Source organism: Argopecten irradians, chromosome 8, assembly GCF_041381155.1.
Source record: "Argopecten irradians isolate NY chromosome 8, Ai_NY, whole genome shotgun sequence".
In the NCBI taxonomy this organism is placed as follows: domain Eukaryota; kingdom Metazoa; phylum Mollusca; class Bivalvia; order Pectinida; family Pectinidae; genus Argopecten; species Argopecten irradians.
Window position 1 is genome coordinate 2,035,638 of NC_091141.1, and position 27,765 is coordinate 2,063,402.

The 27,765-nt window shown below is 35.3% G+C and overlaps 1 protein-coding gene across 1 annotated transcript in view; it reads left to right on the plus strand.

The window, feature by feature from the left end:
- Positions 1-26,315, plus strand: part of LOC138329078 (potassium voltage-gated channel subfamily A member 1-like) — a 72,205-nt gene extending 45,890 nt beyond the window's left edge. Inside the window, exon 2 of the mRNA XM_069275802.1 lies at positions 14,463-26,315. The gene's annotated coding sequence lies outside the window, so the exon portion shown is untranslated. The remainder of the gene's footprint in view (positions 1-14,462) is intronic.
- The last annotated feature ends 1,450 nt before the right edge of the window (positions 26,316-27,765 follow it).

Below are 27,765 nucleotides of genomic sequence, written 5' to 3' on the forward strand. Positions count from 1 at the left end.
TAAAATAAAAAGACTAAATGGGTGGAAATTCTAGTACAGCTATTACTTGTGGTAGAAGTGAATCTAGGACCATTCAACATGTCATATGCTTTAAGCCTATAATACTACTCAAAAGACATTAAGATAAAAATATTAAATCTGTTTTAAAAGACCTTGTTAAATTTGATATATTACTGGTGAATCTCCAGATTTTGTGACGTCAATCCCAAGCTAACTATTTGAGCATCATTGATTATTTGACAACTTGTGTAAAACTATTCCATTCTGGTGAATATAGTGTAACCTTTAGACCTTTAACAAGCTGACATTTCGACAACCAGTTAGACACTTTGACCTTTGATGACGCAGTAAATATACACGCTGCGACGTAGACATGTTCAGTGTTAGCTCATCTCTTCTATGTTATAACAGACGCAAGTCAGTGTTAGCTCATCTCTTCTATGTTATAACAGTACTGGGCAATAGGCAGAGTCATGTAGATAGTAAGCTGCGACGTAGACATGTTCAGTGTTAGCTCATCTCTTCTATGTTATAACAGTACCGGGCAATAGGCAGAGTCATGTAGATAGTAAGCCGGGACGTAGACATGTTCAGTGTTAGCTCATCTCTTCTATGTTATAACAGTACCGGGCAATAGGCAGAGTCATGTAGATAGTAAGCCGGGATGTACCGGGCAATAGGCAGAGTCATGTAGATAGTAAGCCGGGACGTAGACATGTTCAGTGTTAGCTCATCTCTTCTATGTTATAACAGTACCGGGCAATAGGCAGAGTCATGTAGATAGTAAGCCGGGACGTAGACATGTGCTGTGTTAGCTCATCTCTTCTATGTTATAACAGTACTGGGCAATAGGCAGAGTCATGTAAATAGTAAGCCAGTAATCAACTCACCAGACTTAATTGGTTGAGTACCAGTATGGTACGTCATCTGATTAGTGTTATAGACCAGCACTATCCTTCCATCCTCATAGATTGGGTGACCTTGTGTAGATACTGGTTACCTTGACCTAGATTGGGTGACCTTGTGTAGATACTGGTGACCTTGACCTAGGTTAGGTGACCTTGACCTAGTTTGGGTGACCTTGTGTAGATACTGGTAACCTTGACCTAGATTGGGTGACCTTGTGTAGATACTGGTGACCTAGACCTGATCACTGGGCATTGTAGACAAGTTACAATAGACCTTGGCCTTTAATCACTCTTAAAATGATGACTTTTCACCTGTTTGAGCTTTTCATGATTAAGATCCAAATATCAAAGACAATAATGGCATAGTATAGTGGAAATTGTTGTGACTGAATAGTATTAGGTTCAACATTTCCTCAAATATTGGTACTCGCACACGATCATAACATTTCTTTCTGACAATGTATATTTACACATGCGATGGGATAGTCTCATTGCAGGTTGTGTTACCTGCTTTAATGCATCAGTACTCTATAAAGTCACAATGAGAATAACCTGTACTTCTTATCATAAAATAATCATGTCCAAAACAGGCCAATCTTCATCTGTTTTTGATCACTCAGCAATGATATTATCTTTTTATTACTTATTCAGTAGAAATGACTGAAATAATTGAACCATTGTATCTTTTCCTCTTCATGTCTGTAGGAGGAACACAGTGTTAATGGTTTTTCTTTTAGAGCTAAAACATCATCAAAGAAGTGTGCCTAAGTTAAATGAGATTCTGCCATCCTATCTATCAGAATTCTTTTAAGTTTTATATAATGTATTTAAATCGTAGGTAATTGTAAATGTATATTAAAACTTCAAAGGCGTAGACTTCCAGACTTCTGCATGGCTGTAATGTTTATAGCAGGATTTCTTTCACCCTTGGAATGTCTGAATGTCAGCACATGTAAAAATTACAATGGGAAGAAAACAATGGTTTAGACTTGGTTTTTATCAGCGTCTTATAAACAGCTGATTTAGATGGTGGAGGAAAGCCGGAGTACTTAGAGAAAAACCACCAACCAGTGATAAGTGTCTGGCAGCTGCCTTACATGAGATTTATACTGATGCAACCTAGAAATAGAGGGCTTGTGGTAATTTATCGATACCTCTTAATCCCTCTTTCACTGTGGGTTGGGCAAAACAGGCAAAATATATTCAAGGTCATGTTTGAACCATTCCTTGAATGATAACTTCTATAGGTCTACTTATGAAGACTGTATAATGAAAGGTGATCAAATTACAAGATCCATAGATTATAGTAAGGACTTAAAATCTAATCAATGATTTCATTTTTCTTAGCTTTAGTTTGGAAATATTTGAAATGAGAAAATGGAAATTTGATAACTGTGTTAATAATACACAACATTTGTTAGACAAGTTCAAAACTAAATAGGGACATTTACAATTACTTTATGAATAAATACATTTTATTCAGATACCAAACAAGTTTTGATTATAGCAGATTATCTAGTAATCATTTTCTGTAGCCTCAAACATTCCTACAGCTTTCGCTGTATCATCAAGCACTCTCAGAATCTCCATATCCACATACTTTTGGTTAGATGATTGAAATGCACTCCTTAGAGATTTCGGTCAACAAGCACACAGCCCTGATATTCCAGAGAAGCCTATCTGATATAATCATTATTGCAGTACCCTGTATCGCTGAGGGGTCCACTTGACAGGATTTGGATTAATGAGAAGACTGTATAAAAACCTATAGACAATATCTGATCATCAAGGTGTAGAAAGTCTAAACTTCTCTAGGCGGCCTCCTTAGGTATACTTGTATCACAGATACACTGACCTGATTGTCTAGAACCATGGTTCCTTTCTGAACTGGATACTTGTCTAAAACAATGGTTATAATGTTTTAACTATATATATGTTCATTATGATAAACTGACTACAGTCTGGAGTTACTTTACACAGTCACCTTGAAGTTCTGATTCTCCAGTTTCCTTCTTATGTGCCTTTCAAGTTTATTATTCGAAATTCCTACCTGTCTGAAGGTAATAGTGTAAATAACAAAAACTGGTTTTCATGGCCTTGTTTCTTAAGAGTCAGAAAGGCAATAGTTGCTTTTTGCTGAAGCAGTCGTACAGGATCTATTTTGCAGCATCAAGCCGTGGTCAAATTTCTGTGTAATTGTCTTCAAATTTCTGTGTAAATGTCTATCCATTTAGTTTAGTGCAAGATACATACTTCAGACATGAGAATCAGTCTAGACAGATATAGACAGATATTCTGGGATTAGAGCACTGTTTCAATTGCTACAATGCAGTTCTGCAGGTAGGGAATTGGGGTGGTAATTGAGTGGTCGGGCTTGGCACTGCCTTTAGTTCGGACCTTGACGTTGAGCATTTGACTCAGTGGGTTCTTTCCTCAGCCTTGCACCAATTTATTCAAAAGCTTCACATTCATGTAGCAGGATGAATGGTTCGCTCACTTTAAGTATTCTTCCAGCAGGAAACAGCATCGAGAAGGTGGGAGTTTGTCTATCACAAGGAGACAATGTACAATCATTGGTCAGGCTCCTAATACACAAACACTCACCTCACAAATTAAACAAAACAACCATAGAAAAATTTCAGACTTTACCTTAAAGAGTTGTATTTCTTTCAATTACCTTTATTAATGTTTATGCATTAATTAGATAGACCAGAATTTCAGCAAAAAATTTGGGGAAAAAAGTTACCATGACAATAAAAATGGTTAATGTAAACTAGGAAAGTGGGTCACAACTTCATACTTTTAATATTACCAGATTTGTATGTACATGCCACACATAATGGTGTAGACGACAAAATCAACCAAGAATTTAGTTTGTAACAGTGACATACAACAGAGAAAATGGTTTGTATATCACCTTTTGTATTGGTTTATTTAGATAACTTGTGTACACAATATAACCTTCAGAGTCGAGTAATTTGCCTTGAAAATCATTTCCTGACAGCTTGCTTTACGTTGGAAGCATGATTGAGTAGTTATCAGAATGATGTGGATTATTTGTAGCGTAAAAAATCTGTGGCAGCACAATAAGCGCCTGATTGATTATTCATCATAGCATACTGTATAGGCAGAGATCGCAATCATTCCACATTTCTCTAGGAGAAGGAGAAGTTTATTAGAAAACTAATCAGCATACAAAATTTTCTACAGCGGTAGCAGGTCCTGAAAATCTCTCTGTATAACCATGCAGGTTGTAAATGAGCTTCTTGATTCCAACATATTGATAGTCAACACTGGAACAGATCGTTCATTTGCACCAAGCCAACTCTGTATTTAAATATAGAATAGCAGCTCTACTCTAATGTGGAGAGTGGATGTAGTCATTTAGCATGCAAACAAGAGGAAATTTCAAAGTAACATTCATCATTGATTGCTTTCTGGTCAGGAGCCAACTGGGCCTGTAGCAGAGGGTGTGTATACATCTACTTCAGCAGCATCCAGCAGAATAGAGGATCAGGGGAAGTCAGTAGAATAAGGGGCTAGGTAAAGGGAGTCCCAACAGAATGGGGGGCAAGGTAAAGGGGAAGTCAGCAGAATAAGGGGCAAGGTAAAGGGAGTCCCAACAGAATAGGGGGCAAGGTAAAGGGGAAGTCAGCAGAATAAGGGGCAAGGTAAAGGGAGTCCCAACAGAATAGGGGGCAAGACAAAGAGGAAGTCAGCAGAATAAGGGGCTAGGTAAAGGGAGTCCCAACAGAATAGGGGGCAAGGCAAAGGGATGTCAGCAGAATAAGGGGCTAGGTAAAGGGAGTCCCAACAGAATAGGGGGCAAGGTAAAGTGGAAGTCAGCAGAATAAGGGGCAAGGTAAAGGGAGTCCCAACAGAATAGGGGGCAAGACAAAGAGGAAGTCAGCAGAATAAGGGGCTAGGTAAAGGGAGTCCCAACAGAATAGGGGGCAAAGCAAAGTGGAAGTCAGCAGAATAAGGGGCTAGGTAAAGGGAGTCCCAACAGAATTGGGGGCAAGGCAAAGTGGAAGTCAGCAGAATAAGGGGCTAGGTAAAGGGAGTCCCAACAGAATAGGGGCAAGGCAAAGGGATGTCAGCAGAATAAGGGGCTAGGTAAAGGGAGTCCCAACAGAATAGGGGCAAGGCAAAGGGAAGTCAGCAGAATAAGGGGCTAGGTAAAGGGAGTCCCAACAGAATAGGGGGCAAGGCAAAGTGGAAGTCAGCAGAATAAGGGGCTAGGTAAAGGGAGTCCCAACAGAATAGGGGGCAAGGCAAAGTGGAAGTCAGCAGAATAAGGGGCTAGGTAAAGGGAGTCCCAACAGAATAGGGGGCAAGGTAAAGTGGAAGTCAGCAGAATAAGGGGCTAGGTAAAGGGAGTCCCAACAGAATAGGGGCAAGGCAAAGGGATGTCAGCAGAATAAGGGGCTAGGTAAAGGGAGTCCCAACAGAATAGGGGCAAGGCAAAGGGAAGTCAGCAGAATAAGGGGCTAGGTAAAGGGAGTCCCAACAGAATAGGGGATCAGACAAAGGGGAAGTAAGCAGAATAAGGGGGCTAGGTAAAGGGAGTCCCAACAGAATAGGGGCCAGGCAAAGGGAAGTCAGCAGAATAAGGGGCTAGGTAAAGGGAGTCCCAACAGAATAGGGGGCAAGGCAAAGTGGAAGTCAGCAGAATAAGGGGCTAGGTAAAGGGAGTCCCAACAGAATAGGGGGCAAGGCAAAGTGAAAGTCAGCAGAATAAGGGGCTAGGTAAAGGGAGTCCCAACAGAATAGGGGATCAGACAAAGGGGAAGTAAGCAGAATAAGGGGCTAGATAAAAGGAGCCCCAACAAAATAGGGGGCAAAGCAAAGGGAGTCCAGCAAAATCTGGGACATGGCAAAGGAAACCAGCAAAATAGGGGGTTAGGCAAAGGGAATCCTGCAGAATATGGTTTTAGACAAAGGGAATCCAGCAGAATATGGTTTTAGACAAAGGGAATCCAGCAGGATAGGGATTAGACAAAAGGAATCCAGCAGAATATGATTTTAGACAAAGGGAATCCGGCAGAATATGGTTTTAGACAAAGGGAATCCAGCAGAATAGGGATTAGACTTGCTTGCTTTGAGTGACAGTTGACAAGTGTCTTGTATGTTGTCATCACTTTAAGAAGGCTTGATAACAAAAATGACTCGACTTTATCACTGGGCCATTGAAAACTTCAACACCCAAGTTAATGGAGCCATGGATACTCAAAATGACCACAGGTCTGGTCCCCTAGTTCACATGTCTTTAAACATAGCAAAAATGAAGAAGATATATTAATTAATAAGTTTTAGAATGGAAAGAAGATGGGGTCTGATTTTGTTTCCATTTGCTGGTAACATTCTTTATGAGCAATGTAACACAGATACTTTTTTTAAATTACAAATATGAAGCATTCTATGCAAGTTCAAACATATATCCAAGATGCAGGATTTGGAAAGAATTTGATGAAAAATAATTTCCATCATAAGTTGTTTTGAGCAGATAATATGGTTTAATTTGTAAAATGATAAGACCTCCCTTGTACTGTGAAGGGTGACAAGATCTGATCGTTAAAAGTTCATATTACACTTGTCTGAACATATCATCATATCAATTTACTTATGAAATAAATTCAATTGATTGAATAAAGAAAATAATGAATTTGTAAAAAGAATAATTGTCAAATTTCAAGTAGTGAAATTTCATTTGCAAAAATTCACATATTACTGTTGGAAGGGGCTATATGTCATTTAAATGGCAAAGGATTGTGATACAGTAAAATACATGTTGTATATAGTGTGAAAAGTTCATGTGGTAATAGTTCCTATTCACGCATGCTATTTGTTATCAATACATTGCGTATTATATGGGGGTCTTTCAGAATATCACAGATAATGACAATGTATGGATCTGGTTGTGGTACCCAATAGGTTGAGATGTCCTGACATATCAACACAAGCATTCCACCTTTTGGATAACAAGTTTGAATCCCATGTGAGGCAGATGCCAGGTACTGACTGCTGGTCAGTGGGTTATTTCCAGGTTCTGAGACTTTCCTCCACCAATAATCCTGGCTCATCCTTACATGACCCTGGCTGCTTATATCAAGGGTTTGGGATATTCTTTATTAAGGGTTCTCATTTAAAAAAATCCTTAGCCAGGGTCTTGTAAGGAAACATATCAAGTTATGTAATCATGGAGATTTCCCATACATTATTGACCAGCCTGTTTTTATCAATCTCTGAAGAACAAAACTTTTAGTAATTTGGAGTTTAACATACAACATATGCCCTTGAGCGGATTTCAGTCGATATGTCATTGACAAGGAGACCTTATCACTGCTATGGATAATTACCTAGTATTGGCAGTATATAATCATGGACGGTCAGTTCCAGCCACTCCTAATTTGGTCAGGGCCAGCTTTGGTGGAGCGGTCAGGTTCAGTTACTCCTAAGTGTGGTCAGAGCTAGCTCTGGTGAAAGGTCAGTTTCAGCCACTCCTAAGTGTGGTCAGGGCCAGCTCTGGTGGAGCGGTCAGTTTCAGCCACTCCTAACTGTGGTCAGGGCCAGCTCTGGTGGAAGGTCACTTTCAGCCACTCCTAAGTGTGGTCTGCGCCTACTCTGGTGTAGTGTCAATTTACTTGTCACTGTTAACAATACTTCATCATTATTTATACCCCCTAAACAACCCTCCCATACATCGTTCTAGTCACCAGTACAACACAATCCTGATTTGTGAGAGTGAAACATTCAGAATATCTGTCAATATTCAATATTGTTTAGAAGGGGAGATAAATAATGTGAGAAAGTTCCTGATGGGAAGTGGATGTAAAGAAAAAGAATTATTATAAAAGGGTTGGTTTTAAATTAAAATGTTCATATTTTCACCGGCTGAACAAGACTGAAATCGACAAGGAAATCGGCAGTGGTGTAATCAAGATTCTGACAGGCAAACGCTTGCCAATTCTAACAGGAAGTTAACCTTGAGGGCTGTAAAGGGTTGGGCTATTATTCTTTCATTGTCTTTTCACACCTACTGATGACTTCCAATTCCCTTTGCAACATCTCAGAGAAGTGCTCTATTGCTGGGCCATGCTTGACGGTAATATACACATAGACCTTCTTTATGCTTGGTTCTGTATAGTTTCTATATGAATTTACAAAGGGAAACCAAAAAAAGTCTTGTAGTCATCATTCCATCAGTTGATATAAAGTTAATGTTTTATACATTTATATAAAGATGTTTGTAAAAAGTCAAATTACAGTTTCTTATTACCTTTATCTACACTGTAATTAAGCGCTTAAAATTTGTGGGGTCAAAATTTCATGGTTTGTTGTTTGGCTCATATTCACAGTTCAATTAATTTTACAGTTCATTGGTTTCTAAAATTCCATAATTTATACAATACTCTTGTTCTTAGGTAAGTCTAGGATTTTTTGATTTTTTTTTTTTTTTAATTTTGCTGGTGTTTAGAATTCACAGATTTTCGTTAAAATGTGAAAAAAGGGAAAATAATCCAGCTGTGAATGTATCCTCTGTATAGTTTATGGTATATTTCAGTACTGCATGGCTACCAACAGTTTATGGTATATTTCAGTACTACATGGCCACCAACAGTTTATGGTATATTTCAGTACTACATGGCCACCAACAGTTTATGGTATATTTCAGTACTACATGGCCACCAACAGTTTATGGTATATTTCAGTACTACATGGCCACCAACAGTTTATGGTATATTTCAGTACTACATGGCCACCAACAGTTTATGGTATATTTCAGTACTACATGGCCACCAACAGTTTATGGTATATTTCAGTACTACATGGCCACCAACAGTTTATGGTATATTTCAGTACTACATGGCCACCAACAGTTTATGGTATATTTCAGTACTACATGGCCACCAACAGTTTATGGTATATTTCAGTACTACATGGCCACCAACAGTTTATGGTATATTTCAGTACTACATGGCCACCAACAGTTTATGGTATATTTCAGTACTACATATGGCCACCAACAGTTTATGGTATATTTCAGTACTACATGGCCACCAACAGTTTATGGTATATTTCAGTACTACATGGCCACCAACAGTTTATGGTATATTTCAGTACTACATGGCCACCAACAGTTTATGGTATATTTCAGTACTACATGGCCACCAACAGTTTATGGTATATTTCAGTACTACATGGCCACCAACAGTTTATGGTATATTTCAGTACTACATGGCCACCAACAGTTTATGGTATATTTCAGTACTACATGGCCACCAACAGTTTATGGTATATTTCAGTACTACATGGCCACCAACACCTCGGTTCTGTGAAGTGAGCTGTGAATAGCTAGGATGAATTATACATATCAGAGTTTTACACTTTTAATGGTAAAGCTATAGGGTAGTCTAGACAAAAAGCACACTTGTGTCCACATTAATACTGTGACAAAAAACACCAACCCCATCTTAGTGAAGGCTTTTATAGCCACAGTGACACATATATTTCAGAATAGTCTAAACCCATGAAGTACCGGTATTTCGTGTCACAGTGACACAGAGAGTTTAGAATAGTCTAAACCCATGAAGTATTTCAATTCAAATGTATTAAATGTTCGACTTCCTTTACTGCCATTTATAATGAATTTTAAATAAGAAATTAAAAAACCAATTTTATGTATGATGTTTATTTGCATTCTGAAATTTAATTTCGGCATTCGTTTTAGCTCTTTGTCAATGCCTGACAATGTGTGCTTTGTTGCTGATTCCATTGGAGACACGTGCACTAGTACTGCTGCTTGAATAAAAGCCACAGAGAGGAAGAAGTGAATAAAATCTTCAAATTTTGTGAAAGTTGAATGATGTATATTTTTAATCTGCTGATAGCTATAATGCCAATTCTTGATGTGAATGACATCTTTTTAGTAACCCTTGATGGATGTGAATCCCATTAAGTGAAATATTGAAGCAAATTTTGAACATGCTTCTAAAAAAGGATAATATAGTGCATAATATTATACATTATAAAGATAATTAGTAATGATACCAAAACATGGGATTTCTGCTCAAACATCTATTGTTCTGTGTAGATTTAGATTGTAGATGTACATAAAAATGACTGCCTACATTAGTGACTGTTTTTCTGTCACCCCTACAGCAGCCCTCATAGACAGGTGCACACTCCATCAAAGGTGTGTATTTTATATCAGTTTACAGAGTACATCTTAATTTATACAGTTTATATCAAGTCTATACATGTTGACTAGATCATAAATAATTCAAACTTAGTAGAAGTTTTCAAATACGATATTAATGTTTAATTCTGTAATGTACCTGGTATCTTGCTTCTTCATGTGTTATGTATGGCGTACCTGGTACAGGCAGTCGTTACAGCAGGTTGGACTGTATTCACAATTTAACACGATGAGAAGAGAATTCTGATGAACAAGTCAGAAAAGATCCCAGTCCCCTACTGTTCATTTCTAGACTATATTTACCGGTATCAATTAGAGTAGGATTATTTTCACATGTGTATGTATAAATTTCAAATGTTTTTAATCTGTTGATGGTGTGCCAATTTTCTGACTGTGAAGTATCTATAATGAAATATTCACATGTAAAAGTTGCACTCTTTGTATGTTTGCACATGGATATTTTTGCGGAGAAAACCAAAATATAACATTATGTAAAAGAAAAATTTCTAAAAAAAAAAAATTCTGTTTGTTAGTGCTTTCCCTATCATACAAATAATAAAAAGTCATGCCCCTTTCCTGGAAACAAAACCAGCCCCTGTGATTATAAACTGAAGGGTTTATTATTTTCCAACCATTTTGTCGGTCGGCGCTTTCCCTATCATACAAATAATAAAAAGTCATGCCCCTTTCCTGGAAACAAAACCAGCCCCTGTGATTATAAACTGAAGGGTTTATTATTTTCCAACCATTTTGTCGGTCAGCGCTTTCCCTATCATACAAATAATAAAAAGTCATGCCCCTTTCCTGGAAACAAAGCAAGCCCCTGTGATTATAAACTGAAGGGTTTATTAGTTTCCAACCATTTTGTCTGTCAGTGCTTTCCCTATCCAAGACGCCTACACATTTCACTATGTTCATTGGCATGATATTTCACTGGATTCGGTGTTATTTTATCAAACACGTTCTTAGGTTAGCATCGCTTATGTTGGTTTTGATGTGGTTGGTATTTGATAGAATTGATACCAAGATAGTTTTACAGTATTCCTAAAGGAACTTTGGTTTATTTCAATAATTCCTAAACCTGAAACCATAAATTAATACAATGTCGTATAACAGTTATTCATTGAAAATAAGACTCCAAGGATGTGATCTCATGATAACAAATGTGACCACAGTCCTAAGTTGTACACTTATGACTATACTACAGTATATATGGTGTTTGCTGTACGTCTAACTTACAAGGAAAGGTCAGTTAAGGGTGATACATTTAACATTTGCAGGTGATCTCAGACAGTGATTAGTTCTCTGGCAATACAATAACCAAAAAACTATGTTACCTTTCAAAAACACTGATGGATGAGTAGCTGAAAATATACATCTGTCTATTTGAATTTGAATCTGACCTACATCTAAAGAAGCCATGTTTTCCAGGCATTCTGTTCCAAATCGATCCATGCCTATCTTGTGCTGGCGTCACCGTCGGAGACAGCGGATGGTGGAATAGCGGTGAACCAGTTCTGTTTGTTAAAGGCTATGGACCATAAAAACAAGCGAGTAGGCTTGGCTACGTTCACTGAATTGTCATCTGATCTAACGGAGGATTGGTCCCAAGATAGCATGCCATGACAAAGAATATTTTTCCTAGTTGCCATTAAAAGCATTAGCACACAAACACCACACACAGTACTTGGGAAGAAAATTGAAATGCTTGATGGGTGGAGTCGTGTTCATAGCTTTCATTTGGCGAGATAAGTCCCAGAAAAGACCATGAATAAGCAGTTAATTATTTGTTAAACCAAGCTGGAACTCTTCTGATAGAATGTATTTCTTTAATTGAATCTCAATAAGGATTCCCAATGGGAGGCAGAGCAAGAGATGAAAACAAAATCAGGGGAAGACATGGAACAACACGGGCAAAAAATCCATACTGTTTGTAATTACGGGAGATTTATTGAGCTCTCATGTATCCTAACATTCAGATCGCCATTGTAGGAAGTGCTGGTTTGAATACAAAGTACTGATCATACATTGTCAATGACAGTATAGTGTTGATTGAGTTCTCCTGTTGCTCACAAAATGTCAACTCAGTAATGACAGTTGCTGGTGTAGCATATTATCTCCAGCCTGGGCAGATGATGGAACTCTCCTCTCTCTGCTAATGTTGTTAGCTTTCCAATCTTTGTTCCTTGTCATCTCTCTGTCAGCTTACATGGGGACACTTGTCATTCTGTGGCTACTTATTATCTTGTCAAGTCAAACATCCACATACAGATCACTGACATAATGTGTCAATTTGATCAATCACATAATTAAATTCGAAACATGATTCCACAATTTTTTTGTTTAACAGGAAAAAAAATAAACACAAAATCCGTATAATATGTAATGATCAAGCTATTTTTGGTAGTGAGCTTGAGTGATACAATAGGTTTTTGGTAAAAATTGGTAAATTGTATTATATTGGGTTGGTACTGGTGAGTAAATTGTATTATATTGGGTTGGTACTGGTGAGTAAATTGTATTATATTGGGTTGGTACTGGTGAGTGTGACATAGATATACCGTATTCGACCCAATAAGCGCCCAGGGCGTTTAAAAATTGAAAAAGTGCTATGAAGAGGAAATTATTGCAAATCTGTACAGGTTTTGGTCTTTATTTATGCCTGGGCAATTGAAATCAATGCCTCAAAATTGGGAGGGGTGCTCATAGGGACATGGGCGCTTATTGGGTTGAATATGGTATTGGTATATTAAGCTTGATATAACAGTGTAGGTGACTTTGAAAGTGTTGCTTTACTGGTTTGTAAGCTTGATACAACCACCATGACACAGTGGTGTCTGAGCTGTGGGATAGATGTAGGGAATCCTTGTCACTAGGGACCTGGCCTTGTCAAAAGTCCTCTCGGACACATTCAGTAAAGCTGTGTACTTGTTTCACAGTTGACAATCTGACAGGGTGAATTCCCCAGTGCTTCACCAATCTGTTCCCATTACTCTGTAGACCTGATTGTTCCCATTACTCTGTAGAACTGATTGTTCCCATTACTCTGTAGAACTGACTGTTCCCATTACTCTGTAGAACTGATTGTTCCCATTACTCTGTAGAACTGACTGTTCCCATTACTCTGTAGACCTGATTGTTCCCATTACTCTGTAGAACTGACTGTTCCCATTACTCTGTAGACCTGATTGTTCCCATTACTCTGTAGAACTGACTGTTCCCATTACTCTGTAGAACTGATTGTTCCCATTACTCTGTAGAACTGACTGTTCCCATTACTCTGTAGAACTGACTGTTCCCATTACTCTGTAGAACTGACTGTTCCCATTACTCTGTAGAACTGACTGTTCCCATTACTCTGTAGAACTGATTGTTCCCATTACTCTGTAGAACTGATTGTTCCCATTACTCTGTAGAACTGATTGTTCCCATTACTCTGTAGAACTGACTGTTCCCATTACTCTGTAGAACTGACTGTTCCCATTACTCTGTAGAACTGACTGTTCCCATTACTCTGTAGAACTGACTGTTCCCATTACTCTGTAGAACTGACTGTTCCAATTACTCTGTAGAACTGATTGTTCTCATTACTCTGTAGAACTGATTGTTCCCATTACTCTGTAGAACTCATATTTAGTATTTGGGATTTGGCCATGCTTTATTGTGTTGGTTTCTGATGTGCAGGTTTAAACAAAGATGTTTGATTTATCAAGGATAATGTGACTGGAAGTAGTGTGCTGTTCGGTGTCTTTCGAAGTATGCTCTAGTGAGATTTTTTTATGAGCTGTATCAGAAGAGACATAACACCAATATACAGCAGCCTCCCAAAACATACAGACATTCACACACAGCTACACATTGTATGTATGACATTTTTAATGACCAATCAACAGTTAAAATAGCTTTATGTCTGGTTATATGAAATGATATTGTTTAGAATACAGTTTTTGTATAACAAAAATTGATAGGAGTTACACTAGTACCTTTTGTAAATGAATAATGCTTGATATTTGTCACTGATAACAGAAATCTGGAAGTTTGCTATCGCATGTAATGTTTACTATATTAAATCCACAAACACCACATGATTCTTCACAAACACTGTATAAACCAACTCCTTCAAACGTTTATCATGCAAGACACTTTCTACTAGATTTTAACTATAAATTAAGTCTTGACATTGTGGTCCGATTCATGCACTGAGATTCATTTCAGCTTATCAATCCATTGAATCCATTTGCATCAGCTATTTCTGATATTTGAACATTGCAGCAGCTGAAGGACAAACAATAAGAGCAATAGTTAAAGAAAACTTTGAATGTGTAATAATTATAAATAAATTTTATCCATTGTAGAAATGAAGGCAGTACTGTTGGGATGTTCCACGCACGGCATACAGATTAAATTCGGTCATCGGTGTGGACACTGAGTTACACGAGGCAAGGACAAAACGATGGACCTAACTCAACCTTTAAGGGCTGGTCTGGACACAAGTGGTCACAACTGGACTTAGAGCTGACACCAAAGTTACACAAGAAGGAAAACAATGGTGGATATAACTGTATCCTGGACTTCAAAGTGATGGTATCTGGACAGGAGGCAGGCCATTAGTGAGACCTTAGTTCCAGCACTAAGACTTCTTTTAAAGGAATATTACCTGAACAGTGGAGTACATAACTAATCTCTTAGCCAGTCATCTTGGCAAAAAAAGTGATGTTGTGGTAGGTTTCATCAAGCCTATATACACGTATCAAAGCTCTGGAAAATTTCTTATGATTTTGTCACTTGTAAAACAAGATGGCAAGTTTAAGTGGTGTTCCTGGATTGTGTTTTAACAGTGATGTGAGATCTATGGTACTAGTGTATGGAATAGCACGTACACCAGAATGGTTTTCAGGATTTCATTTGATGAAATTTAAGTAAAGAAAAACTGGAGAAGAAAAGTATATTGCTGCTTCCATAACTTTCTGAGTTATGTCCCTTTGTGAAAATTATGCTTCAAAATATAACTAGCTTTCATTAAAGGTTTCTGTTGAGGAAGAGGCTGAGTTAAACGACCTATTTTCTGTGATATTTTGAGTACTTCACTGGAACAGGGATTATATAGTGTATGATTTGTGGTACTACATCACGGAGGCTGGAACGGACAACGATCAGAGATACACACGATTGGTTCTACTGATGCAGGAGCATGTGTGATGAAAAGCATGTGCGAGTAGATATAGACTGGTATGTGTGTCTAACGGGGTGCTGCTCATTCCATACGGAGCGTGCATGTATGTGTACTAGAGGCCCCAGGTATACACACACTGAGGGTACCTCTTTATGTCTGCATACCAATTCTACCAACCTTTGATGCTAATGAAAAAAATAGGTTGGTGGGGGAGGAAAGTGGGGCCAGGCAAAGGGGCAGCAATTACAATATTATTTAAAAGTCACAGGTAGGGGAGGGGGGAAGGATATTTAAATTTGACAATTCTAAAGCTCAAATTTTGTGATAGTTGTATAATTCTCTTCTTAGCTTTTTTAAACAGTACACATATTGTGAATCTGAACAGTAAAAATGAAAATGTTCCAATCCTATTTTACTTGTGACTAAATAGCATCTGTTGGTGCACACATTCAGAGATGCCAATTCTCAGTGTTATGTTGTGTCACTGCGAGAGGTTACGATCACCTTTGTAACTCCCAGAGAGGAATAGGGTCATATCGTATGTGAGTGAGTGTGTGCTACATAGCTATCATAATAATGGCAGTACCACATCACCTGCATGCCCAAAAATGGTGACAGGGCTGGGACTTTTCTGAAATGGAACATAATGTGATGGGTCAGAAAACACAGAGGCTTTATGACTCTTCTGAAATGAAACATAGTACGAGGAGATGAGTAGCTATTAGGTATTGATGATGACCCTGTATAAGATATGGGGGCTGTATTAAACGTTTGGTCTGATTGCTCAAGGAACGAATGACATCTTGTTAACATAATCTCATGTTATGATTGTAAGGTAACTTATATCTTATGTGTATGCAGAATTTTACTTAAAAAAAAGTCATGAAATTTTATGACTTGTTAAGAGCGCGAAAGAACGTGGAAAACGGGGAAATGTTTATATAAGTAGAAATATGTGTAATTTGTCTTGCATGTATGTGATGTTAATGTAGAGGTTGAAACAAAATGTACATTGTTATAAACCGAGAGGTTACTCGGTGCAAATGTTACCAGAAAGACTGTTATGAAGGGGGTGTTGCTGTATCTTTGTTTAATTTTCATTTTTTAAGTTTTTTTTCCCCTCGTGAATTGAAAGGCAAATGTGTTAAGTTGTGTAAAATGCAGGTTGTAAATATTCTTTTCCAGTATATATATATGTATATATATACAATATATAAATATATAATATAATTATTATGTATAATGACATGTTGATGTTTTACCAGAAAGGGTTTGTTTGTTTCTTTCAATTATTCCACTGTGCGACTGTGAAAGCTGCGAGGACGAAATCATGTGATATGTATGTTATGGTACAAATGTATGTTATTACCTCCATCACTTTTATTGTTTTCCTAGTATACTCCATAACCATACTGCAGATTCAACTTGATGAAATGATTTCCTACACATGTTGTCATTTCTATAATCAAAGGGTTACTAATGGGTATTATGAGTGAAGGCCGAAAACTAGCCATTTTGTAGTTTTTGAATCTATTATTTTCCTGATTATAAAAAATGCTGATGAAATGTAGAGGCTCACCTCATTTAGAATCATGTGTCATTCAAGTCCAATTTATGTTATTTTATAGAATATATATATATATATATATAGAATTAATAGATCATCTATTTTTATCTTCCTAAAGTATTCAAGACAACTGGCCTCAACTTCTGTTGGAACAAATGTCAATGTTTAGAAACAAACTTTTATCTGTGTAATGTATTTGTTAGTTTAAGCTAATTTGATATAAATTTTATCATGACATTAAAGTAACTTAATCAAGATTTAAATTCTACTATAAATTATTCGTTATTATATATAATCCATTTAATATATAATATTTTTCTATCTTCAGTGCTCTGAAAAGAGTATTTGGCAATATCTTTTATATAAGCAAAACATAGTAAAAAGGACTATTGATATCATGAATTATTCCTTTTAGTTTTATAAATCTAGTATTTAGTGGTTTGTAATAAAGAATTTTTATCTGTTTCGAAAACAAATTGATTAAAAAACACTCTTTCAATGTATTTAACATAAAATTATACATACATATAGTAAGTTAAGAGAACGCAGTCAACAGAAATGACATCAATCTTTATTTTGAGTTCATTCTCGGAACTTGAGTCCAGTTGTTGCACCTGTGAGTATATAGTGATGTAGATTATTTATGTTTGTCTATCACCCCATCATCACACCAGTTCTAGAATCTACCGCCCTCCCACTTAATGTCCCCTCATTCAATTTTATCTTCTTTAAAGTTTCATACAATTCACAACATTTTCACTTTCTGTTAGAACATCATAATCACAATTCATCGTGAAAGTTTGTAGTGTACAAAGGAATTTTTATCAATGAAATTATGTATGGATATCAAGCCATTGTGTTTGCAAAGTACTAGTGAAGAAATACTCAAAAACTGTCAAGGTTGTAATGTCGATTTTGTTTGATAAATGTATTTGCAGTCAAGCCTTGACCTTTGACCCCTTGAACCATGATGTCTGGCCTATGTCAGGGTGATAATACTAAACAAAAATCTTTGTAGGATCAAAACTTTATTTTCCAAGTCTGGGTAAAATGCTGTTCTAATATCTCCTACAGAACTACTTACTTCAAATTGGCATGTACTGAGTTTTAAATCAAGCTTATTGATATAATGATACAGTTAAATGAAAGTTACAATTGCTATATTACATGAAAGAACAGAAACCTATGTATCGATGACTTGTGTTAAATAAATTACAAAAACCGGTAGATAAAAGATGCTGCTAAGCTTGCTAATGTTGAATTTGTATTATGAAGCACATAGAACAGGTAGAGGTATTATATAGTCCTGTTTTATTTCTATATAGTCGTCAATTGTAGAAGTATGAAATTCTTATTTTTGTATACCTTAAAACTGTGATATATATTAGCTGAAGTTTTAACCATATACTCCACACACACGTTTCTGTTAACGTTTAAACACTTGACTCGGTGTTAATCATAGAATAGTAAGCTTTTACCATCAATTTTTATAGACTCTCTGAAAAATGTAACACAGAAACTAGTCACCATGGTAACGTTTATACATGTACATGATGCACAATGTATATGTATTCAAAGCCCCATACAGTATTATAAGACAAAGGAACACAGGCAGGCTTCTTAAACAATTAAAATAAACTCCTTATTCGGTTCATTACAGTTAAAAGCAATACAAAAAGAAGCAATTTATTATACAAATTTTGGATTCTGTCTTCTTTTTTTTAAATTTTACAGAGTTATCTACCCCTGTGAATGGATTTTGTTGTCATATATTTGTCAAAGTAACAATCAAGGTAACATTAGATTTTCAATGAAAAAAGTTATTTGTAAACTATGATGTAACAATGCAATGTATGTATCTGTGCACAAGGGCAGATAACTCTGTAATATCATTATGTAGTACAAGTGGTTCTGTGGTTATTCCAAGACAATATCTATTATCTGTATAATTAGCACAGTGAGTTCATACATTTGTAAATGCCTTCTAACTATCTCATAATATTGTTGAGGTAAAAGGAAGAAATAACTCATAAAATTTAAAAAATTTAAAATTTAAATCGTAATAATTTACTGAAAAGTTAATGATACATGTATATGTTTTTAACAGCTAGTCCCATAATTTCCTTTTAATTAATGTGTATCTAGCTCATTCAGATGTTAATGTTTATATGCTATACCAAACTCAACCATTCCAATTATATACCACAAAAAGAAGCTTGTGATGTTTCTGATATTTGCAATTTAGAAAAGATCTGGATATCTGTTCCTTTAAAGATGCTCCATCGCTGACAAATGGCATTTTTTCGCTAGCAAAAACATGCAGTCAAATTAGCATTTTTCTTCAGTTACAAAAGGTACTTACTTCACACCATTACCATGATTGAAAAGTTTGAGCTTCTAACTTTACTTCAAGACAAAAATATTAAAAACAATTAATTGCATCCCGAAAAAATTCCATGGCACTATGTCCTATATGGAATGAAATATTGATTGTGCATACACCAAAAGCAAAATGAATTATTTCAATTATTTTTTGTGTTAATTAGACATATATATATATCCACACGATTAAACACTAATTTTATAAATTGATGAAAATTGTTTAAGCTTTGTCGGTGGTGGAGCATCTTTAATGGTGTAGACCTCAAGGTGTGTCCTTTACAAATTTTGTGTCAGCTGTCACCTATGTGTTTGAAAAATAACATCATATTAAAATAAACTAGTATATTGTGTTAATTTTTCTCTGAAATCAAAATCTGCTTACAATGAAAGTGTAATATAATTTTGTGTAATTTTGGCATTAAATCATGGTGAATGGTTGGGATAAGTTAGCATATAGACTTAACTAATTACTGTCTGTTATTACAAGTAGACTCCATGAGGATTTATTTGTCTTATAACTTCCTCAAGAGATTTTTTATTTTAATGTCAATGTTGAACCTTCATACTTGATTTTAAATGTCTGCATTTGATTTTAACTCTGAAGATTGGTTGTTGCATTTACTTCATTCAATATCGTTTTAGATATGAAAGTTGTTGGTGAAAATATCTTGATTGGATATACTGAAGATGTTTTAAATGGTTTCTTATGGAACATTCAAAAGTAAAAAAAGTTTGAATTTATTTGAAAACATTACTTATTTTTATTTATTTGAACTCATTTGAGATTGCAAACATTTTTTATTATAAGAAATACGAGAGTAAATTTAGCGTTTTACAAATAAATGCTGGTATATTTAGATATACATAGTGCATGAAACTTTTCAAATAAGAAATTTTTCTGATGCTTTGTACATCAAACATTTCCAGACAGAATTTTAACATTTGTTCATTTGATTCATCATTGATAAAGAAAAGGCTTGTCTGAATCAAATAAGAAAAAACAAAATGTGATGAAAATAGTTAATTGTTTTAAAATCTAGCTTAAAAGAGTATGCATACAGGTATACACTGGTAGACATTTGTAAGCATCTCTAATGGTACTTTAAATTTACTTATCTTAATGTGTTCTGATGCTATCTTTTTCTCCAGGATAAACTATTTAGAAATATGATTAAAAAGGAATTTAAGTGTTGCAGGTCAGGTCAGATAGTTTTCTTTACTAAAACATAAAATCATAGTATGTTTTATTACAAGCATTTCCTCAAAGCAGGATTACCGTGGTCTACTTTCATGTTTTAAAAATTGGAAGTTATAAACGAAAAAAAAAGTTTTTTGCAAGAGTTGATGATATTTTTTCATATGGTTAATTGGAGATGGTAATTTCATTTATATTTTTTTTGCGCGTTCATATTAACCTGATTCTGCAGAGACATTAGGACTATGGAGATAAAAGAACAAAATCAGAACAAAAAAAATTCATTCTTTTCTACCATATCAATGTTTTTCAGAATCAAATTATACAGTTACATATATCTCTGCCTCCATATAAATATATCTCTGCCTCCATATAAATAAAGTCAATTCACAGAAGCATTATCCTTAAGCAGACTGAATTTAAACATGGTTAGCATTTTCAATGTAAATTGAATATTATTATAATAATTGTAAAAACCACCTGATGGCTTCTTACACCTGTTTCCTTAATAAACAAGATTGTTTCATAGAATTATTATAAGGAAATCAGGTATATCTACACCTGTTACAGTCACAATGTTCTTACATCAAGGAAATCTAATTTGGAGAATAAGCAACAGAAAAGTAAATTGCATTTCTCTATATCTTCAAATCTTAATAGCTATAGTTTTATCGGAGTATATGTATGTGTATGAAGTGTACTTTAATGCTGGTCGGGTCTAGGTGTAGGGAAGTTCCTGGGAAGGCATGACGACAGGTAAACAGCTGTGGAGCCCTCTATCTTGGGAAATCATCGGGTCTTTTTTTCTGGCATGACATCATGATTATAAATTCTCGGATGACAGCCCGGACAATGATGTTATATATCTGCCAGACTGATTTTAGCACCAGTACTTCCATCAGATGTGTTGTGAATGGGGCTGTTTAAAGCTGTTTATTTTTCTTTTCAAACAGAACCGGAAACCTTCCATCAAAGTGTGATTATTTTTCTTCTCAAACAGGCAAAAGCTCATTCAATCAATCGCACTCAATACAACAAAAACCTGTGCCAAGAAAAATATACAATACCTAAACTGAGCAAAGAGCATTTGCTACATTTTATTAAAAAAATCGAGAAAGACATCCTGAAAATGTATGATTTTACAAAAAATTCTGCACTTAAGTTTTACACATAGAGAGTAACTCAAGAATTTATGGTAAAAGGGTATGTGTTAAGAAAATGTACTGTCAATCTAAAATGCTCAACATGAAATGAAAAACACTGGTTCATATATTATTCTTAAAACCTAAGAAAAATTTGTTTAGAAAAGAAAACTATTGTTTAATGAGTACTGTACTTGGCTTTTTGGTCTTAAAGGTAGATGGCGTCCTCTGTACAGTAAGATCTAGTACCATAGAGCATAATAATACCATCCTATCAGTACTGGTACCACCCAATACTACAGCTGGTAATTAGGTCCTGTGAGGGGGGCTCTGTGAGCATTCTACCAGGCTCTACAGCTATAACAATATCAAGTAATGATAGTAATGTGCCTGGTCTGATGCCAACAGCTTCATCCCTACAGACTATCCCACAATTATCATACGGTCAAACCTCTGCATTATTGGTGGCAATTGAACATTTCAATTTCCTTTTTCAAAAAGTTCTGTATAGATTGGTGTTAAGGATTACAATCAAGCCAAACTTTTACTAATTAAAATTTGTGTATCTCTGCATTCTGAATATCCTAAAGCTAACTCAGTAAGCGGTACCAAATTGGTCCTGCATCATTTGAATATAGAAAAGATCTTGTTGACCCATTGTATTTTACAAAAGCTGTCCCATTCTGTATCAAGCCTTTTTCTTCCTCTATAATATAAACCGCTAAGATAATACACTTAGCAAGGTTTGCAGACAACATGTGGATGCTTCATCTACGTCCAAACACACACGAGTCGGTATAAACATGATGCACCACAAACAGATTGTACTGTACTTATCCCCCAACCTTCAAAAAGCCATTTATATACTGTTGGTATACAATGATAGGTGCCTGCTTGATCTGGTCCAAAGTGGCATATACCAGGCCTAGAACTTAGACAATATCACACATAGACTAGTATATACAAAAAGGTTGTTGGCTTCATACCTAGAGGTCAAATAAAGTGTGAAACGGGCATACAGCACTCGCGGTTTGGTAGTGTGGTATCAGTGGTGTACAACTTTAGTATTGGAAGGTCAAAGTGTGGTATCAAGGGCAGATAACTCTTTGGTTGGAAGGTCAAAGTGTGGTATCAAGGGCAGATAACTCTTTGGTTCATAGTTCAAAGTGTGGTATCAAGGGCAGATAACTCTTTGGTTCATAGGTCATAGTGTGGTATCAAGGGTAGACAACTCTTTGGTTCATAGGTCAAAGTGTGGTATCAAGGGTAGACAACTCTTTGGTTCATAGGTCAAAGTGTGATATCAAGGGTAGACAACTCTTTGGTTCATAGTTCAAAGTGTGGTATTAGATCAAAGCGTGGTATCAAGGGCAGATAACTATTTGGTTCATAGGTCCAAGTGTGGTATCGGGTCAAAGCGTGGTATGAACGGCAGATAACTCTTTGGTTCATAGGTCAAAGTGTGGTATCAGGTTAAAGCGTGATATCAAGGGCAGATAACTCTTTGGTTCATAGGTCAAAGTGTGGTATCAGGTTAAAGCGTGATATCAAGGGCAGATAACTCTTTGGTTCATAGGTCAAAGTGTGGTATCAGGTCAGGATGTGGTATTAAGGGCAGATAACTCTTTGATTGTTGGTCAAAGTGTGAAATCAAGAGTAGACAACTCTTGTTGATAAATGAAAGTGGAATCTACAGGGCAGATAATGCTTGATTTTGTAGACAGTGGTTACATCTGAGAAAAGAGTCATAGAAATAAGGATAATTATAAAGGTTTGAAAACTATTACACGGCAAGCCTAAATAGAACTTGGTTCTTGGTCCTCTTTTGTACTTGATACTCTCAGATGGATGGTTAACTGTAAAAAGACATAACCTGATGTGAATGTCTTGTTGTAAATCATTTGTTTTCAAATAAAGTCTTTTTGCAGTTGTGTTTATAGTGTTTGGCACCCTGCGATGTCTTGTGTATCTGCCATAGTGTATTATACAGATTCTGTTAGTTTCATTTGTTACTGATCTGTATCGCAGAACCAATTGGCAATACAGTATGTGTGGCAGATTTTTACCTATGACATTATTCTCGTCAGGTTGAATGTAGGGTTGAGGTTCAATAGGTCTGTGGTATGGTTACAATGGTACAGTATAATAGTTTGTCCAGAGCTCTACATTTAGTGTTGCACCAATAGTGGTTATAGAGACTTGTTTTGAAAACACATGGCCCTGTGTATTGATCCTAATGGTCTGTCGGGCTGCCCGGGCTCCACTGCCAAGTCTTATTGTAGCAAGGAGTGCCATTGATGTATTCACTTAGATAGAGCCTGCAGTCAGCTTTTATGTTCCTTCCCTTCCTACAGCACACAAGTTTGAAAAAGTCCACATGTCTCATTCACAATGTCTGCTGATACATAGTGAAGAATTTGAAACTGTCCACAGAACCAGGGGTCCATGTGTAAATACAAAAGCAGTATCTCACTGCAAATGTACTAGAGTTCTGACTGTAAGTATTCTTCATGGCTCAGGAATAAGTACAATAATTTGTCTTTTGCTTGCTCTGGCTTCTGGTCCCTGAATGAATTACCAGATAACCAAATCACCAGAAGACATGAAGCAAATATCTATTGTAAATAACTCTTTCACCCCTGAAATTTCACAATGGATTGTTCTAGGTTTTGATTTGGAAGAGTCTAAATGTGTCATGAGGGGTGAAGGAGTTAAGTTCAACATATGATGTCATCCCAGAAAAGGAGCAAAATGTAATCTCATGATAGTAGTGGTTAGTAGTGGTTAGTAGTGGTTTCACAGTAATGGCCATATAGGAATACTTTACCATCAAAATATACAATGTCCTTGAATGACCTTGACTGTCATATAATGTAAGACAAGACCAAACAAATAGTAGTTAAGCTATATTTTAAAGTTTAATTTTAATTTGAAGACTAATTCGTAATCATCCTTTTTTTGACAGCAACTCTTGTGTTCAGTGATTCTGTCTGGAAATGTTTGTAGTCTATGGTATCAATCATCATGAGCTCAAAATGCCCTAGTTGGACAAAATTTTAAATTTATAACCTTTTACCTTTTCCAGGTAATTAAACAATTCATCATGACACTGAAATTTTTAGTATACAAAGTGTTTAATTGAACATAAAGATCAAACTACAATTAGTTTTATTTTAAATAAAAACAGAGGTGTGATACATTATATTACTAAGTAAAGTCTTTTTGATTTTATATCTCATCCAGAGTAAAAAGTTGAGAATTGAATTTTTCTTGGTGAAACATCTTCTAAGAGTTATGATTTATTGTGTTTCAGATAGAATCTCTGGTTGTTTTTACTTAATTCTCTTCTATATTGATCCAATAAGTGCTTCTAGTCCTTAAACTTACTGTTAAAGCATACAACTATTGAAATGTGAACAAATTCAATACATAATTTTTATCGAGATGAAGGTCTTAGCATTTATATTTCTGGGGGAAAAAATGAATGTTATACCTACACAATATTGTAATAAGAATAAGATGGCCGGATACCCAGATATTTGTTGTTTACATTTTATCGGTACAATACTCTGTAAGTGATATTATGGTTTGGGTAATACACTATGTTAATGGGAATCTCTTCAACTTTTTTTTTTTTCGTTTTAGTTTTATTTGTTTTTGCAAGAAAGAATCTCTGCATTTTTTAATCCCTAAAGATACTATTTATAGAAGATACACTCTCCATCATCTGTCTCTGGTATCTGTGGAGTTGTATCAATTTACAAATTTTTGCAATTTTTAGTCTTAGCTTTACATGCAATTTAAAGAATTTTTACCCCAAAATTTGCTTTTTCATATGCTCATTTTTATTTGCCGTTCACTGACCTTTATTTTTGGTTGTATGTGTTGAATATCTCAGTAATTTTGTGATTATTATGTTTTTCTTCATTACTATGTAAGATCCTATTTCAATCAGTTGTGACTGTAAATTCATCATTTTCTCCTCATCTTAGGTTGTAGTGACTTTCAATGGTTAATGAATGAAGTTTTAAAAATTAAATAAAAATTTGTGTTGCATATATTAAACACAATATCCAAAGTTAATATATTTCATCTGAATATTTTTGATGTAAACATGGGGGAAAATTTGACAGAAACTTTGACTGGATTTTTAATTTCATTGATGCATTTTGAAATTGAAGAACTGATTACCCAGTCGAGCATAATACTATGTAAACTGTGGCAAGAATGGTATCTGAATTTTAAATATTCATTATTAAATGTTTAACAAACCTGGTTCTTATTGAGAAATATTTAGAAAATGACCTGGGTAATTGAAAGATAAAATTATCACTTCAAGTTTTTCTTCTCAGTGTAAATTGGTATTTATTACAGGAAGGGCATAAATGTACAAAATTACATTTTAGCATACGATACACCTACATGTAGTAGTTCAAATATAGCATTGTTCCAGACACTTGTTTCATGTAGATGTTTATTTTTGTTGTGTCCTTATAAATTCTGTATGATCTCATCATTCCCATGCACTATAGCATCAGTACATCATCTGGATATAGTTTTATTTGAAGCAAATATTCAAACACTCCTTGCTCATCATGGTCAAGGGAAGTAACTCTCATGTAAATCTAGGGAAGAAAATTCCTCATCTTAAAAATTTTTGCCAATGCAAAAAAAAAACTAGAATTTGCTTATAGTTTGAGTTTATCTCTGATTTTAAGTTTTTATTGTTTTTTTTTTTTTTTTTTTTTACTCCACATCAATCATTTCTACTGAATGTGTTACTAATTCGGTCTACATGTACTGTATCTAATGGATTTTAACCAAGGCATGGTATAATTAAGGAGTCGGATACCTCCATTGGAATTCACTAAAACCTGCTGAATACTATTACCTCCAAAATCATGATCACTTAAGATTTACATAATTTTGATGAAAAATACAAGCTAGGACTTAAGAGAAAGTATTTCATTGTCCATTATTATCTATTATTTTAATAAGGCTGCAATGTAATGGCATACCCAAACTAGCATATACCTGGTTAATGTAATGACAATGACAAAGGGTTTAGGTCATATCAATGCACAATATTGTCAGTAACGACAATGTAACTACGACAACAATTGACCAATCATATTCTCATTCTACAACTTACATATTTATAGTCCAAGTTATACGGAAATAACCACATCAAACAATTTTATGAATTGCAAAATGGTTGTCTGATTGACTAGAATTTGTTTTAGTTCAGTTTCTAAATTGTTGTCCTAAGAGGTTTGGTATCCATATTGGATCAAGTAACTTGTAATGGCCTACATACTTGTATCATGTTAAACTCTGAGTATAAACCAAGGATTAAGGATACATTTTGTGTGTATATGTTGATCAGATCCATTTCATTTCTCTAGACCTGTACATAAAAGTTCATCTTGAATAGTACACCGCGTAATATGAATTTTTCAAGTCAAATGTGACATTCATATCTTCACACAGTAGAGAATTCTTAGGTACGAATAGATAACTTATACCCGGTAATACTCACATTGAGTTTCGTTGTCAATATACCAAAAGTTTCGTTATCAATGGTCTTCACTTTCATCGATTGTATCATTTTTAGATGTTTTGTCCTCCTTATATTTTGAATCTCAATGAATTACCAGTAATGGTTGGGGTGCCTGGTCTGCACCCTTTTGACAGTGTAAGCACATGTTTGTTTTGTTTATGGATGCGAGGTTTTATCTATTCTCATTTTATCATTTGTTCATTTTAAAGAAACTTGTAAAGTCCTTTATTGATTTTCCACAACTGCTCAGGAATCTTTAAAAATTTGCAAAAAAAATAAATAAAAACAACAAACATAGCTGAAATTAGTAATTACAGGCATAGTACTGAATAATGCTGGCAGTAAAAATACCTACATTTTCACGATCTAACTGGTGTTCTATTTCTTACAGAGTTCTGAATACTGCTAACTGCTTTGCTTAAGAATGAAGCCAAAATAATCTGAAAAGTTTTCAGCATCAATATATTGAATAATGTTTAACATACCTATCAAGTTTCTCAGAGAATAAACCAATAAACCTGATGAAGGTGTAATACTTAAACTTGGTACAAACCTTATGTTATTATCAGTATATTTTAACCTCTGGTAATTTTTTTTTTTTTTTTTTTTTTCTGTGAGTTGATTGATTTTTTACAAGAG